Raw genomic sequence first — 18,634 nt, 5'->3', positions numbered from 1 at the left:
GTTTCCTTCAGTCAGTTAGTTAGTAAGTCAGTTACCCTCAAAACAGAGGCGTGTAAACTTTTACAATTTCGCATAGATAACTACTATTTACGTATAAATACGATTTCCGGATGTATGACATAAAAACTACAGTAACCGAGCATCGAGTCAGAGCAGGCGCGTCAGCGACGGTGGTATGAACGTGAGCGAGGGTAGTGAAAACAGGTAGGTTTTGGCTGGTTTCATCCTAGTAGCGCTCCACTTGTAAACATTACGCCTGTGTTTCACACGATTTCAACTACTGGTACTCGTTATTTTTGTATAATTCTATACAACTCAAACACGATATGTCACAATCCTGACAAATACGCGCCATTCCCACGCTGACTTTTCCGCCACTAAATCATAACAAGTGTACCTCTCCGCCAAATAGTCCCTTCCGCCTCCATATAGCACCGCTTACAACATCAAAAGCAAAGTTAACTTGTGGTGGACAAACACCGTGTGCATGGGTTTCCTCGGGGTTCTCCCGTTTCCTCCCACTTCCTTCATTCCAACATTTCATCATCACTGTCTCCTTTAGCCTAACCGGCATAATCGTGGGACGTAAAACTCTTAAGATTTCATTTCATTTTTTTTCATCAAAAGCAGCCTACAGCAACCAGTTTCTTAAGTTCAATTATTCCTGTTACCTGACTTTCACTCACTCTTCCTCACAAACCAAAATAAATTCTCTAATCCACACGGCAAACTTCCAAAAATTGGTCCGGCAATATAGCACTATCTAGGTTTTGTAATTCCTTTAACAGGATATTTAACAAACATAAGAATAGTAATATTTTCAAATTAAATTAAATGATTCTAACTTGAAAATGAATATATTTGCTTTAAAGGGAAAATATTAATATGCTAAGTTCTTACTAAAAAGAAGGAAAACTTTGAGTATGAATTTCGAACATATATTTACTATGTTTATAAATCTAATATATATATATATATATATATATATATATATATATATATATATATATATATATATATATATATATTATTATTATTAACAGTGTCTCATTGCCTATAAAAATAATTCGTGGGCTACTTCTATGTATTCCATCTTTGAAATATTAAATATTCTTTGCACATCATAGTTTCCTAAATCTTATATAATACTGTATTATTAATTAGTTTGCCAATATTTAAAATTACACCATTAAAACTTAAATTGCCTTCAATTTACTTTAATTAAAGATGAATATAAGTGAATTTCTGATCAAACCTTGCTTCATTCTATATCTCCATGTTGATATATATCTTTAGAATTTGACGAGCCTGAGGAGATGAGGTTTCAGCATATGTGATTTTCGTTACAAAGGAAAAGAAATCTGAGTAAGATCCATAAGTATACAACCATCGAAGATTCCTTGCAGAATCTTATTCCCAAAGCTCTGTTTCCCTTTACTTTGTTGCCCCTAAGTAATGCTCAGCAGCCAAGTTATATGTTTGTGAAGCTTCTTTAAATTTTAATATAGTTGTCTGGCGTTTCTAGTACATTACTAGATAAAGAAACAAATGAAGTGAGTAAATAGTGCAGGATAGACTCACCATACTTTACAAAATGTCATGGATGTTTCAATTGAAAATACATTCATAGCAACTACTACTAATATTTTCTTATTGATCAAAGATATTTAATAACAATGCTATTTTCGAAGTAATAGAATAAATTGTTTCTTTCTTTGTTTTTTTTTAAAAAATACGATTTAAATAGACACAGTTTTAAATATGTAAACGATATTGTTCTCTTAATATGTTCACTAGAGAAATGCAGTAGATAAGCGATTCAAATGTTCAGTATACTTACAGAGATAATGCCTTCTCTCCATATTTTAGTACCATCTTTTATTTTAAATACTGTCTATACCCTTTAATTAGAAAAAAGTTTCAATCGGCTTGTAATAATTTATTTATTCTACAATTCTAGTGATCTTATCTAGTTACATTCATTGCCTGTCGCTACATGAAATCATGTTTCGATTTTTTTTCTTTCTTTTTTGTACATACAGTATACATCAAATGTCAAAATTTAAAGTAGAAGCAACTATACTTACATTTTAATGGAAACTTTGAGAATCGAATCTAATAAATTAACATCATGTATTTATATTGAGAATGATTAATTAAAAATATGTATGTGAACTAAAGACGTGTAGAAAGTAAATAGTAAACACAAATAATCTCACCTAAGTACATGTGTGAATCACTAACAAGAGATCACGCAACGGGAGAGAAAATATTCAACGTTCTGAATATATTTCTAACTGAAAATAACATACTATAGAACAAATGCATTGATGTTTGTACCGAGGACGCACGAGCAACGATGGTGTTGTATCGCAAATAAAGGAAGTTTCGACAAGTCGCACTAATAGTCATGCATTCTTCATCGTCATGCTCTTACTGTAAAGAAAATGCCACTTCATCTTAAGAAAGTTCTCGATGATACCGTGAAGATAATAAATTTCATCAAATTAAGGGGACTGCACTCTCGACTTTTTAAGATTCTTTGTGGGGGAGCATCCACCACTTTGCTTCTCAGCACTGAGGTCAGGTGGTTATCGCATGGGAAAACATTAGTTCGACTGTTTAAATTGAGGGCTGAAGTAAGTGCAATTTTTGCAGACCACCCATTTGATGGTCGGTCGACCCATATGACTTGCAAAATCGTATGCATGATAAGTGCTAGATCTTCAGGCTTGCCTACCTAGCAGATATTTTTGTCAATATAAGTAACATTATTCAGGAACTACAAGATAAAAATATCACGATATTCTCAGCTCATGACAAAATATTATCATTCAAGAGAAAATCTCAGTTTTGAATCAGCTGTGTTATCAACCATTCAGCGGAATGTTTTCCTGTACTTCAAACATTCTGTGTAGAATTGGATCCTCATCAGATCCCAGATGAGTTGCATGATGAGATAATCTAACATCTTGATATTCTGCGTGAGGTAGTACTTCCCAAAGGAACCAGACGCAAACGTGCAAGAGATTTTCTAGGTAAAGAATCCTTTTGTAATTTTAGAAAAACCTCCTAACTTGACGACGCAGTAGTATGAAAATGTTATTGATATCATAGCTGACTCTACACTACCAGGTACTTCACAGGAACTTCCATTAGCAGAATTTTGGTGCAGCATTAAGGAAGAGCATCCTGAATTATCTGCGAAGGCTATCCTCGTTCTTCTTCCATTTGTCAGTACTTACATGTGTGAGTAGGAATTTACATGTGTGTGCATGTGTGTATGCAGCGACGAAAGAAGGTACCGCTTCGACTATTTTCGATCAAGCCGAATATAAAAGAATTATGCTGGGTGAGAAAACAGCATCACTCGTCTCCTTAAGAGAGCAATTTTCAAATTTGGTGTTTGAAAAATATGTATGTTCTTAGTAAACTTGTTAGATTGCGAATAAATTATTTTCCAAGCACTTTACCGATATAATATTATTTTGCTTTATTATAGCAGAAAGACAACATGATGTGGTTCCTTGAGCATTATTATCATTGATGAAAACAAGTATGGGAAGCCCTGGCATAGAATATGAGTTTTAAACTGTTTTATTATTATTATTATTATTATTATTATTATTATTATTATTATTATTATTATTATTATTATTATTATTATTATTATTATTATTATTATTATTATTGTAGTAATCTATGAGGAGTAGGAAGAATCATCAACTGGGAGAGATTTTGTCAGTTTCCAAATATATCTGCGGTGGAAAGATTAAACTTTTTGATATTTATTATGTTAATTTGAGCGAAATGTGTGTTACGAGCAGAGCCCAATGTTCTCTGAAAAGTACATTTCGGTTCTTCGTCTTTTTCTTCTTCTAAATGTTTCGACTGATAAATTTTGCATGTTTATCACTACCATCTGTGATCAGGTTGAGAAAGAAACCTCGAAAAGCACATACTACACAGAGGATCAATCACTGAAAAAATACTTTTCACATAAAAGTAAATGAAGCGAGGCAAGCCTATATATATATGTAACTGTTTATTATGTATATGTGCATTTGTTAGTATTGCATAAGTTATTAGGAATTTTCTCAAGATTTTCTGTTTGCTCATAATATCTAACAATTATAGAACCTTGGTATACTGTGTGCATAATCAAGTCTGTAAAAAATAAATAAAACCGGGTGGCACACAGAGAATTTTTCTCATAGCAAATATCGTGAAACCTTGTAAGAAAACTTTACTAAAGTTAAATAAATCCATTACAAGAAATGTATAGATCCAGCATCACATCAACAAAAGCCCTCTATTGAATTATATTCTGCTAATTCAGCCCGGATTGTTGTCATTACTCACATCTTTGAGGTCCAGTTTCGTATTATTTTTCCTCGAACCATTCAAATCCTGTTTCCCAGAGTTCTTCAAGCTAGAACTCTTGTGTAACAGTTATGTACTTTTCATACGAACGAAATGCCTTGTTCATGTTAAAAGTATCTCAACGTAATTGTCGATAACAACACTAGTTTCAAGTTATTCGAGAGCTTCTGTAGTCGGATAAATATTATGTATCGTTTTTAATAAATATTTTATGTTAATTAGATGTATTTTTGTGCATGGGATTTACATGAGAACTGAACGATTATGTGCCTCACCCCCCCACTGATCTATTGGTTAGTGCGCGTGTCTTTGGAGCACGCTTTACTGGATTAGATCCTTGGTGGGAGATCATTGAGTTCATGTCAGTCACTCGGATTCCACTTGCAGGTTTATGTCGCAAATAGCTTCCATACTGAAAAGGGGTGCATAATGCATATAACATACAACAAACAATAAATGATAAGATATATTTGATATTTATTAATAAATGCTCTGTCTACAATATCAAGTGTTAACAATTAGTACCACGTTCAGTGTGTATACAGAGTGTTTCAAAATAACACCGACAATGTTTGAGAGGTGGTTCCTGACACTAAGATAAGACAAAAAGTATAGACCAACCTGGGTACACAAATGCTTCCTTTCGGAGTTATAAGCTGCCGAAAACATGAAAAAGTGAACTTTAAAGGCTCATAGCTCTAAAACTATACGACCTTCCGTTGTCGAGCCAAGACTTCACTTAGGAACTAGTATGTGCCCTATCCAAATATCCAGGTTTCAGAATCCAGCGGTATTTCAACAACAATTTTAACATTGGTAGTTTATGAGTACTTCGAATTAAATGCCCGTAGTCAAACTCCCTCTCTGAAAATTGTTGCGTGAGTACCGCAGGATACTGATACGTGTATTTTTGGATAGCACACATTAGTCTGTAAGTGAAGTCTTGATTCGACTATAGTAGGTCACATAGTTTAGAAGCTATGGACATTTAAAGTTCATTTTTTCTTATTTTTGGCAGCCTATAACTCCGAAAGGAAGCATTTGTGCAGCCAGGTTGGTCTATACTTTTTGTCTTATCTTGGTGTCAGGAATCACCTCCCAAACGTTGTTGGTGTTGTTTTGACACACCCTGTATATATATATATATATTGATAACTATAAAGATTTTTATATTTAATTACGGACTTCGAAATGCTGATGCGAAAAGGATAGGAGAGTCGCATATAATCTATTTATAGAGACGTAGCAAAGTTGCAGAGAAATTTTTAATGGCATTGCAATTCGTTAGAATAAAATGATACACATTATCAAAGTTATTTATTTGACATCAAAGATTGTGGTGACCAAAATTGAATCTTATCATGGCACACACAGTATAATGTATGTTCTTGAAGAAATCGCGATTTCCGACGAAATAGTTTGTTTGTTTGGAGTTTAAAACAACCCTATTCGTTACTCAGATTATATGAAACGGACATATAAATTGAAATCGAAACAATGTATTTTTCACCAGGTATCAAACCATAGTTTCCTTCATCACTAACCATGGTATAGAAAATACCACAAAGCTGCTTATTTTGGGGAAATTATTGCCTTTAATTTAAATTCATCTGTTATTAGGATTGTGCTATTGAATAATATTTTTCTTGTTAAAACTCTGCTTCGTATTACGAGCATATCTCCTTCTTCTCGACTCATCAGAATCCTCTTTCTCAGGGACACTCTAACTAGAACCGTGTGTAGCCTGCACGTACTTTTCATTCCAATTGACAGGAGCATGAGTACTTTTAAACCGTAAAAATATAGTTATGAAACAATAACTTATAACTTTCGTTTTAAAATTTAATGTCTACTAAAAGAAATCCACACTCAAAAACGTTCCAAATGATGCCGGATTTAAAGATATATATATATATATATATATATATATATATATATATATATATATATATATATATATATTCGCCGAGAAATAATATCATCACATTTGATTGGTATACAAGGAAATGTATTATTAAGATATGTTTCTTACTAAGTAATAAAGAGTTTTGCACTTTAATGTGCGCTTCTACTTAAGCCGTGGAGTAATTATTTCAATCAGATATAGATAATCCTTTGACAGTTGTTGATAAATAAGCAATGAAGGTAACGCACTGTGTGAATGAGACTGTTGTTTCTGATCTAGGTAATTTTTTATACAGGATATTGAAGTAGGAATATATGTGGTTTAATAAGCACAGTAAGCAACAGCTTTACATGTCACACATCTGGTGTTGAAAAGGAATTTTTACCATTTTACTCTGAACAAAAGAATAACGACTATGCAATACATGTAAGTCAATTTATTATTATTATTATTATTATTATTATTATTATTATTATTATTATGTCTACGATTATTATAAATGGGAGATTTTTTAATAAATATTTAAATATTTTAGAAGCATGAAGCAAGTGCTTCGTACTAAATTCTAGGTCTATTTTTTTAATAGACGTAAAAATAATTGTGTTAGTGCCCATTTGTTATAAAACTTGATCTTAGCCGGTACCCAAGTTTACTACAATTTGAAATATGAGAGAGGAAACCACTTCTCTATAATTTCTTAAAGTGACATTGTTAGTAATTACTTAATACTTTCAATGTGTGACAATTAACACTTATAGCAGTCTTGGTAAGATGAAATAATAACAGGAGGTGTTGGATTCACGGATACTTGGACACTTACCACTTTGCTTATAGGATAACCCTTCATGACATTCTTTGGTTCATTGACTAGAGATAACACTTCTCTCTTACTGAAGAGAAGATTGAAAGACATGATAGCATGTGGCCTACTAAAAGGGGATACACCCCAAAATTTGCATATTTAATATAACTCTATTTACGCGAACATCAGTCATTTGGATCGCCGACTATCCGATCGACATCAAGAAATAAAAAATGACATTTTAAAAGTAATTATGGAAATGAGAACTTTATGTATTCGTTCGTGTAATTTCCTTGGAAAGTTAGTACTCACTACAGACCAAAGTATTCCTTTAAATAGCGCTTTCCACCATCAGCTTAAAACAGTTCGAAGTGAATTTGAAATATGGAAATGAAATATGGATAGGTAAAAAAGGTTTTTGTTCCTTTTTAACCTTTTCCATATTTTAAATTCCCTTCAAACTGTTTTAAGCTGATGGTGAAAACCGTGTTTTTCGAAAGCGCTACTTAAAGGAATACTTTGGTCTACAGTGAGTATTAGCTTTTTAATTATATTTCTTTCTAAATACAATTGCCGCTCGCAATACACAGTGGCAATTAAAATTCATGTTTAATTGGAATTTTCGTAGTTTATTTTTTAATGATAATATTTTTAAAAAATAATATTTGTAGTAAAGATGATATTATTTTTAATTTGTACGTTAGTGCTGCCCTTTAATTAAATAAAAGCAATTTTAGAAAAATGTTTTATTACATTACATAACCTTTACACATATATATAACTGCCCCAATTATTGGATTTCTGCCTATCCGTATTGCGTTCAGAACTCAATAGTCAGGATAATTGAAGTTGCATGTAATACAAATAAATTGCCAATTGGTAGTTACAAATATGAGTAGTAAAATTTGTGATGAGTATTCCCTCGGATTGAAATCCTGATAAAGCAAACATTACGTTTTACTAGTCACTTCACTACCAGTATGTTTCAGGGGCGGATCCAGGACGGACTTCTGGGGGTGGGGCGGTGGGTTGTAATACTGCTACTTAGCTACTTTTAAGAGCTCCAAACTCTGAGATTTTTTTATTTATACATATAAAATAAGAAAGTTTCATCTTCTGGAAAGGGGGGGGCATAGTCCGATCGTCCCCCCCTGGATCCGCCGCTGGTATGTTTGCTCAAACGTTGACCATGAAACAATTTATTACTTTAGCAATATCTTCTTTCACCGGCAACAATACATAAGCAAGACGTTAATAGCAACTTTTAATAGTAGTATGGAAACATCTTCAGCATCAATTAAAAGTGAAAAATATTACAACGACATTAAATAAAATGCATGTCAATGTGAACTACCGCGTGCAGGTCGTATGAAATTACATGAGGAAACGGTCTCTGGTTAGCCAAAAACACACACAGTAAGTCAGGGGAGAGCAATATATTTTTCTGTATTACATACTTAGATGAATAGGCAACATAATAGGTATTGTATGTCATGTACAATTCAAAATTATAAGAAGATACTTGAAAATTATTCTGTCTTCTGGCAGCAACTGTCTTCTTTTTGTTGTAAATTTTGGCGCCCGCAATGAGATTGCATCACATAACCCTTTTGTCTCTTAACTACTCGCGCTCACGTGAGTCCCTCCTACCATGATTACGTAACTACACGCAGGACCGTGATTGACTGCCAATTGCTAGCGATAGCCAAGGTTGTCGGACGTTGTCGTCTGCATTACTGCTGATATACATGTACGATATACGTTCACAAGGAAATAGCAGCCTTTAAAATAAAATGATTAGACTTTCTGAAATTGGGTATACAAAATCAATACACGAAAAGTTTAACACAAATTGTATATAATAAGGTACTAAATTCCGCCGTTCATCTCTTCAGCCTCTTCAATATTCTTTCCTTTAAAAATATCAAATTAAGTGGAACTAAATAACCATTTCTGTAAATAGAAAACTCTCTAGCAGGTAAATGGATAGCATTCTCCTCTTCGTTCGTACGGATACTCGTGATGTAAGATTGTCCTTGTATAGGGGGGAAAGGAAACTTTCAATTCACGGGAGTAAAAGTAGTATTGTGAACAGAAGAGCCAGATAAGGCTCTAAACCATTGAAGGTAATGGGACCCACTATATCTCTAGCTGTCCTTTGTCAGTGACAAATTATCTGCATTGCAATCTGCAGCTGCATGCTACATCTTTCCGTTCAATGAGTCCATACAGAATGTAGGCATCTTATGTACAGAAATGAGCAAATATTTTTCGAAGCAGGCAAGTAGGAGGGGCTCCATCACTTATATCGTAGGAGCCTACTCAACACAAAACATTGTTGTTCTATATAGATTTTATTTTGTATTTGTATTTTAACGTGTATTTTGTAAATGTACATATGGTTCTTTTCTTTATAAAAATTTTTGGACCCCCAAGAGAGTGAAATCCTAAGCTATAGCTTGTTTATACGTAAATCCGGTACTAATTATAAATATACTGGTAACCCATAATGAACACAATTGGAGACATAATCTTGAGGACGAAGTTTTCTCCTTCACGGACCACCCCCAAAATTATCACTGGATACAGGAGTCATGTTTTTGATCCTTGGTGGAAGCTCATTTGATTCCAATGATCCCAGAATAAGATGTAAGTTTGGTCTCAGTTCTGGAAAGGCAAATTAAAAATGAGAAAGGGGTATTACCAAAAACAAGATAAAATGACCTTATGTAAAATAATACAAAGTATACTACTACTACTGCTCCTACTCCTACTACTACTACTACTACTACTACTATAATAATAATAATAATAATAATAATAATAATAATAATAATAATAATAATAATAATAATAATAATAATAATAATAATAATATGAACGAATTCTCAACCGAAAAAAGGAAAGATAGAATATTGTCGCATAACTCTCAATTTCCTTAGAAAATATGCATCAATTGACTCATTTTCGCCCTGTTATACCTGAAAAATTTCAAACTCAGTCCTATAGGCAGGTAATTCTGGTCTACTCAAGTCAACTAATTTAGCTTTTAATTGTTCATTAAATGAATCCAATTGGTTCTGAGCTTTTAACTGTAACACTAAATCTAGGGCCATATCTTGTAAATACATGGGTAATAGTTCTTTCTTTTTCTCTGCATTCCAAGAATGCAATAACGCAAGATGATCAAACAGCATAAAAAATCTATCGGGGTCCTCCGTAACGTGTCCCGAATATTTAGTGAGATGTGGTATATTGAAAGAAGGGCGTGAATTCTGATGCATATTTGCACCGTCCTCTGGAAAAGTGTTTTTTCCTGATCTAATATAAGGCATGCACTAAAATAAAGTCAAGACCGAGTCACTAATTTCACAAATAAGAAAATCACGTACCTATCAGAAAAGAGTTCACTTCCAGTTAATAAAATTACTGTCCGGTAGGAGAGTATTCGGACAAAAACTGAGCCGGTCAAAGCCTCGACCTTCTAAAACTTTTTCCCATATAGGTATAGGTAGAGCGTTAATAAAAAGAGTGTCCGGAATCGACTCCCACTGCCGGCTTTTTATTATAAAAGTATTTTTACAAAATGCTGTACAAATAATCTCTCTAGTATACAAGGTTAGTTATAGGTAGTCTTTGACCGTAAGGTCGCAGACAGGATCTCTACAGAAGCCCCGTAGCAGGCTAAGCGGCTAAGGCTAGGATTCCCAGACAGAGCGCTGTAGCAGGCTAAACCAGGAGATAGGTTAGGTGTAGTCCCGTAGCAGACTAGAGGCCTAGGGTTAGGTTACTCCTAATGTTCCCTTGGCCAACTGTAGGAGGGTCACCAGAAAACTTGTACAGAATTGCCGTCGTCCAGCCAATTTATAGGGTTCCTTGGGTGACGGTGGCGGTGGCGCTGCTGCTCCGTGGGAGGGGCCAGAAGCCCGTCGTCTGCAGGTGATTGTTGATCCATCTGGTGTGAAATCCTCTTGCCAAACCACGTGCTGGTGTTTGTAAACACTGGCGTGTAGAATTGTCTATTCACTACATCGCGTGGGACATTACAATATTAATAATAAGAAGAATATTTGGAGTGAGATCAATATATGGTATATTGCTTCCATTAAATTGAAACATGTTAATTAACAGAGGATACATCATTGCTTGTATGAAGCGGCAAGAATGATTTTTGCACAGAATAGCAAGTAAAGTGACATTCCTCTCGAAACAAACTAATACTTTTTTCTTTGATGAAAATGTTAATTCAAAGTCTGTGTGTGGGGGTAGGGGTGGGAGGATATTAAAGGTAGAGTGACATCTTTTCTCTACAATATTCTAACTGTTCATGACTGTTGGAATAACTGAATTTCTGAATTTTGATATTTTCTTTCCTTTGCCACATGGAACTTCCACCTTCCTTCAATATTTACCTTCTTTATAAGCTGATGATGTCAGTCGAAAGTCTCAATATACTGTGGTACTTCGATAGCATTTTTATGTATATGGCACCCTAAATAACTATGTATCTTATATGGTATTAGGAAGTTCAATAAATCTAGATACATAATAAAAGCAATTTCAGGAAATTATAATGTGTAGAAGATATATATAGTTGGAACAAAGAAACCTCGAAACAGAAATGAAAAACGAATTAATTACCGAGAAACATTAAAACATAAACACTTAAAAAGCTTTTTCGTGGCTATATGGTTAAGTACGTATCATTGTCGTAGGAGAATACGGTTCAATTTCCGACGGAAGATAATGTAATTCGGATCTCACATTAAGCTATAGTTTCACATCTCAAGTTGCTCCGTCGGAAATCTACCACAAATTCATCAATAAAAATGATACACAATTAGATCTTTCGCTTAATATTTCATCAGATAGAAGAGAGGTAAGAAAACGAAATGAAGAACTAAAAATAAACAGCAAAGTTGCTGTGGAGTGTCCATGCGGATGCCATGCTGGAATAAGGTGACTAGTTCTACACAACTGTATTTTGCTTTAAGGTAATTACATTCCAATATAGTGTCCAAGTGGCCGATTGATAGCTAGTTTTTAATATATTTCATTTATATTTGTTTTTATAACTTTCAAGTGACAATAGGATAGAAGGAAATGTGGTGATTAATATGGATCTTCTAATTCAAGATCTCAACTGATTTACATGTTTTGATGGCCCCTATATGTCGAAAAATGGATTTTTATATGTCTGTCGTCTGTTTGTTCTGTCGTATGCACATTAGCCTAAAGGCCATACCATTCAATGTATCCGGACCAAATTTTTTAAACTTAAGGTTTTCACAAGATACTCTAAGATAAATTTCTATTTTTTTTCTAACTCTCCCCCTCCCCAAATAAACGTAGTCTACAGGAGAATGAAAATCATTTTTTTTTTTTTTTTTTTTTTGCTTTTTAAAGATGGCTCTAACGATTTTATTTATTTTCATGAATCAATATACCATTGACACCATATAAACTGTAATATGATATTAGTTGTTTCTCAATGAAAATTCCAGAAGGCATAGTTTACACCTAAGAGTTCAAACTAACTCAGGCGATTGTGTTCATATTTAATTTTCATAAATCAATATACCATTGACACCATATAAATTGTAATATGGTATTAGTCGTTTCTCAATGAAAATTCCAGAAGGTATAGTTTACACCTAGGAGTTCAAACTAACTCAGACGATTGTGTTCATATTTCATTTTCATAAATCAATATACCATTGACACCATATAAACTGTAATATGATATTAGTCGTTTCTAAATGAAAATTTCAGAAGGCATAGTTTACGCCTAGGAGTTCAAACTAACTCAGGCGATTGTGTTCATATTTCATTTTCATAAATCAATATACCATTGACACCATATAAACTGTAATATCTCTATGAAAATTCCAGAAGGCATAGTTTACACCTAGGAGTTCAAACTAACTCAGGTATTGTGTTCATATTTCATTTTCATAAATCAATATACCATTGACACCATATAAACTGTAATATAATATTAGTCGTTTCTCTATGAAAATTCCAGAAGGCATAGTTTACGCCTAGGAGTTCATATTAACTCAGGCGATTGTATTCATATTTAATGAATAAATGTTTTATTAACGACTTACAACATGACGTAAGTAATTTCTCGTGAAAAAATTCAAAAAAGATGTTGGGGGTTAGTATTTCCGGATGATGTTTTCAGAAACAACTGAAGCAATTTCATAACTCTTTATGTGTTACTAACAAATCTACAATGCGAGATAAATGGTTTTTCATTAAAAGATTTTAAAATTGTGTTTTTTTTTTCTTGGGGATAAATTTTTTTCGTACTTTTTTTGGAAATAGACGATTTTGTTCATATTTAGTAAGTAAATATTTCATTACAACCGTATTATATGTGGTATGTCATTTTTCCTGAAAAAAACTTCAAAAGGAGTAGTTTATTCTGGAGTGTGATTTTTTTCGGACAATTTTCTCAAAATCTTCTCAGATCACCTTCTACATATTTCATAAACATATATATTTCACGAACAACAACATTATTTTAATGTGGCATAAGCCATTTATCCTATATATATATATATATATATATATATATATATCTAAGCTAGTTTAATTTTGGAAGTAAGTTTTTACAGATTCTTTTCTCAGAAACTACTAAGTCAATTTTGTCGATATTTCATTAACAATTCCATAAAATTTTTCTGGTGCTATTTCTTCTGAAAATATCCACAAGATTAGTTTATTTTTTAAATGTCTTTCTCTCTTTCCTTTTTCTTTACATCTCTTTTCTTTTCTTTCTTTTTTTAGATGGTTTTGTTTAGAACTGATTAAGTCATTTTATTCACAATTTATAAATACATATTGCACTATCAACCGTATAATGTGACGTAACCCGTTTCACCTTAAGATGTCTATAAGTAGTACTTTATTCTAAAGGAAAAGGATTTTTTGGACGGTTTTCTCAACAAACAAACAAAAAAAAAAAAAAAAAAATCAATTGATTTTGTTCATATGTATTTCATGTAAACAAATATCACATTAACAACCCTATAAGCCGTTTAATATTCACAAGAGGTACTTTGTTCCTAAGCTGTTTCCTCAGACGATTTTTTTTAAAAATTCTCTCGATCTTGTTCATCCATCACACCCCTATAATAGGGCATATGCCTTTTCAAACGAAAATTCCACTAAAGTTTTCCGAGAACGCATATTATAACCTTCTTCATATTTCATAATTAAATGTTTCAGTAATAACTGCAGCATGATTTAATTTAATTTTACCAATTGAAGCAAGGAAACTCAGTACAGTGATCCGTACCTTTTATTTTATTTTATTTGATGAAGTATTTAGCGGAAGTACTTATGATATACTTACTTGTGTTACGCAATATTTTCATTTTTTCTTTTTACTATTTTCTGGTAATTTATTTTATATATATAATTCTTAAAAGGAAAATATCAAAAAATAATTAATTTAGTCATAAATTTCAAATAGTTTTAAAGAAGAAACTTTTGATTTGTACTTCGAATCTACAGTTTTAAATTTTAGCAAACTTACATTAAGGCATTTTCTTTTGTAAACATAGTAAACATCTGATATAATAATATGTATTCAAACAAATGTTCAGAATTTCAAATTCATAACCCAATAGTACTTGAAGTCAGGTGAATTGTGAGAGAATGTTTAACTTGTTTTTCCATTCTCTTGGGTGGTGAATTTATCTCTGTCTTATCCATAATTTAGGGTTTAAAGACAAAATTAGTGCAAAACCTCATAATTTTCTATTTCCAATGTTTCGGAGATCTGATGAAAGGCGAGAGGCCTCACTTCTCTCAAAAGTCCTGTCTCACTCAGAGATTGCGGGTGTATGGAGAACTGTTGTGCAAAATTTCAAGCTCCTATTCTCAACCATTTTGGAATTCTCAAAATACTTTTTCTTATCCTATGACATGGATGGGATTGCAACCCATGACAGATCTTGCAATTATCAGCCTAATTCTTTAGACAACTCGGCCATCCCAAATCAATTGTTAAGTATTGTATTCCACAATATTCAACTTTATAAACAGCCTAGCGTTTAAGGAGAATATTTGTTCAAAATTTCAAATTTCTGCGTTCAACAATTTCGGAGATCTGGTACACAAGAAATTGCTCAAGCTTCCCTTTTCCCTTAAGGTTAGATTTCTCATAAGCTCGGCTAGAGCTCAAGAAAAATACAAGTTCTTACACTCAACCTTCGGTGACCTGAAGAATAGTGTAAAAAAGATTCAAGCTCCGTTTTCCTTTGTAGGGAATGGATTTCGAAAATCCTCGTTTTATCAAGAATTGAGGGGCTTAGTGGAAAAGGGGCGTATCCATCAAAATTTGGAAAATCCAGATATCTACAAATTTGGATACAGGGAACTATCCGGTACATTGAGCAGAAATGTTAGGATTCAACTCCGTATAGTATGGATCCCATAAGCGTAGGACGAAAATTAAGAAAATTTTGTATAAAAAATGTTAGTGGAAAAATGACGTATCCCGCTTCCATCTATAATATTGTGAGTTTGTGGTGATATAACAGTATCTGTCATTGGTTATCAGTCTAGAAATCGGCCAAGCGTGACCGCTGATACACATTGCTGTTGAAAGTAATAAAGGCCGCTAAGCAGGACGTTGAAAGTAATTCCAGTCTGGAAAATTCGCCTGTTAAACCACGAAACGAAGACAAATGGAAGGATAATGAATGTAAGCTTAATAGCAACACAGGGAAGATTTACATTGGCCCCATAGGTAAGGAAGTACGGGATAAAATACGAAGTGATGTTAGGTATTGTAAAACTGAGTGGTGTAGATAGGCTATTTGAAGGATATCGATTCTGAAACCAAAGATAATATTTTAATTTCGTTTTACAACATGCAAGATTTCAACACGCAAAATGCCTATCTATTTGGGCTAATGAGGTGGTCAGAATGTGAACATGTGTACATTAAAGACAGGAGAAATGTGAATGTCTTCGGGTGCGCCAATACTTTTTATTATGTTCTTCGTCTGTCATCTAGAATGAAAGTAATGTATGCCAAGCAAGCATTCTGCAATACCCATAGTATCACTGAACGTAGATTGCGTACCGCCCGAGGTGATTAGAGAACACATACGAAAGATATACCTGCGAAACCGTTGCTTTTTCCCAAAGAGGACCGTCCAGGTAAACATCAACACCGCCGCCATGCTATTTCGGAAGAAAAACTAAATGTTGTCAGGAATCACTTTAGGTCGTTTCCAAGATACTGTTCTCACCACAGCTGAGCTGCAAACCCTGAACGCTCATATATACATGCTGTAGTTTCGGTGCATTCTTTACAACAAATGTACGATTTATATGTAGAACAATGTGAACAAAGGGAAGTCGGTCCAGTGAAATTACATACATATCGACATGTGTTCAATAATGAATTTAACATCACATTTAAAATGTCAAGCACCGACACTTGCAAAACTTGTGATTCGATGCTACACATAGAACCTAGACCACCTGAATATCATATACATATTCATAAAGCCGAAGCAGCCTACCAATCTTTGAGAAATGCAAAATAGGAATGCAAATATATTAACAGCAGCACCATAGTTGCTGTTATGGATCTGAAACAAGCACTTCCAACACTGATGATAAGCACGCGAACTGTTTTCTATTTGTGGCAGTTGTGGACATATTGTTTCGGGTACCATTTCTGTCATGATGATTCTGGTGTTATGTGTGTCTGGTCAGAATCTGTTGCTTCTCGTGATAGTGATGAAATTGCAAGCTGTATTCTTCGAGTGATGATGCACCTACCAGAGATATTCGCAACAGACGTACTAGTGTACAGTGATTCGTGCGTTGGACAAAATAAATATTCGCTTATTATAGGACTCTGACTGTATTTGTTAAATGTCACCGACCTCAAGACAATAGAACATAGTTTTTGGTTCTTGGTCATATATTCCTCCCCTGCGATGCTGATTTCGGTATCATTGAGAGAGCGAAGAGGAAAACAATTTGTGTACACCCCCGCACAAGTCACTCTGATAAAGACAGCACTTAAAAAGAAGCCATTTCAAGCCATCGAAATGACAACAAGAGTCATGTAGGTTGTATCAGCGTTGCGTTATGTTCTGATATTTAGCAAGAAAAAAGAAGATGGGAAAGTCTTCAATATGAGAGCAGCGACTGGCATGAAATTTATGAAAGGCAGCCAACTAGTCCAGGTGAAATATACATACTCCACATGTGAGCGTTTGAGTACTCTTCGTTTGCAGCGAGGAAGAAGACAACCTCGCTCTCTGCAAGATATGGTTTTCCTGAAGGAAAACCTATTCAGAAGCCTAAGTATGATAATCCAATGAGCATGTTAAACTACATTCCACCAATCCACCACGAATGTTACAGATCTCTAAAATGTAATAATGGCGACAGGAACTACGTACGGGTAGAGGATATTGACAGTAGCGATCTCGAGTGTTAGTGTGAAGTGTTTCTTCAGGGACGTGAGTACTGTGCCCTGAATAATTGCCTGGGTTTATTGTGCAGTATAATGTGTATGATACTCGTCTGCAGTGTCGTGTTTATAGTGTGTACGGGTGCTGCCGTACAAAGAAAATATTTTTGTTCTCTAAAACATGTTATTTGCGTGGCTACACGAACATATGTGGATTTCTTTCTCACTGAGTAGAGTACGTAAACGTTATCTGCAGAGACGAACATGGTCTACTCTCTTGTGTTATTCTGTACGTTACATACATATTCACGTATTGGAACTTTCATTTTGATCCGTTAATATAGAAAGCTCGTATTGGTTTGGCAACCATGATCATGTGCATATCTTATGTTTATTTCTTCTTAAAGATGCATGATGATTTTTTCTGAAACATATCAGACCTTTCTCTAATATATGTGGTTGTAATTATGTACCTTTCTTTCATAGTAAAACTTTTGTCAGTTGCAACGCAAAACCTTCTGTTTCTCGAAAACATTAAAATGTGGGATACGCCCCTTTTCCACTAAGCCCCTCAATTCAAGACTTATGGAAAACATTTGATCAAAGTTTCAAAAGTCTGCATCCAACAGTTAAGATGATTTAGTGAACATCTGGAAAAGGTTCAAGTTCCCTTTTCTACGGCAAGGAATATGCATTTTATAAATCTCCGTCTTATCCAAAGCGTAGGATTTAAGGAAAACCTTTGTTAAAAATTTCAAGTTCTTACGCCCAGTTATTTCAGAGATTTGGTCATAAGAGCTCAGTAAATGGATCAGTTAATATATTCCTTTATATTAAAGTAGCCGGTTGATATGTTCGAATGCTTTAAAGCTATTAGACTGGCAATCGCAATATCTGTCACGGGTTCATTCCCGCTCAGTACATGAGTGTCAGTGACGAAGTTAGAGGGAACAAGGAGGGCGGACACCCGCCTGGGGGATTTGGTTGCCCTCTAGACATATTGTATTGTAATATAGGTTAAGTAATACTGTACAAAACTATTATTTTTCGGTATATATAAAAAGAAGAAGAAGAAGAAAGAAATTAAAAT

General features: G+C 33.9%; 1 protein-coding gene across 1 annotated transcript in view; it reads left to right on the top strand.

Annotated features, from left to right (window-relative positions):
* Window positions 1–18,634, top strand: part of LOC145661504 (fasciclin-3-like) — a gene marked incomplete at its 5' end in the record, with an annotated part of 129,602 nt that overhangs the window by 61,875 nt on the left and 49,093 nt on the right. The gene's annotated exons all lie outside the window — the stretch shown is intronic.

The sequence above is a fragment of the Thermobia domestica genome, chromosome 10, assembly GCF_964235325.1.
Source record: "Thermobia domestica chromosome 10, izTheDome1.hap1.1, whole genome shotgun sequence".
Lineage (NCBI taxonomy): Eukaryota > Metazoa > Arthropoda > Insecta > Zygentoma > Lepismatidae > Thermobia > Thermobia domestica.
This window is presented reverse-complemented; position numbering and strand designations above follow the sequence as displayed.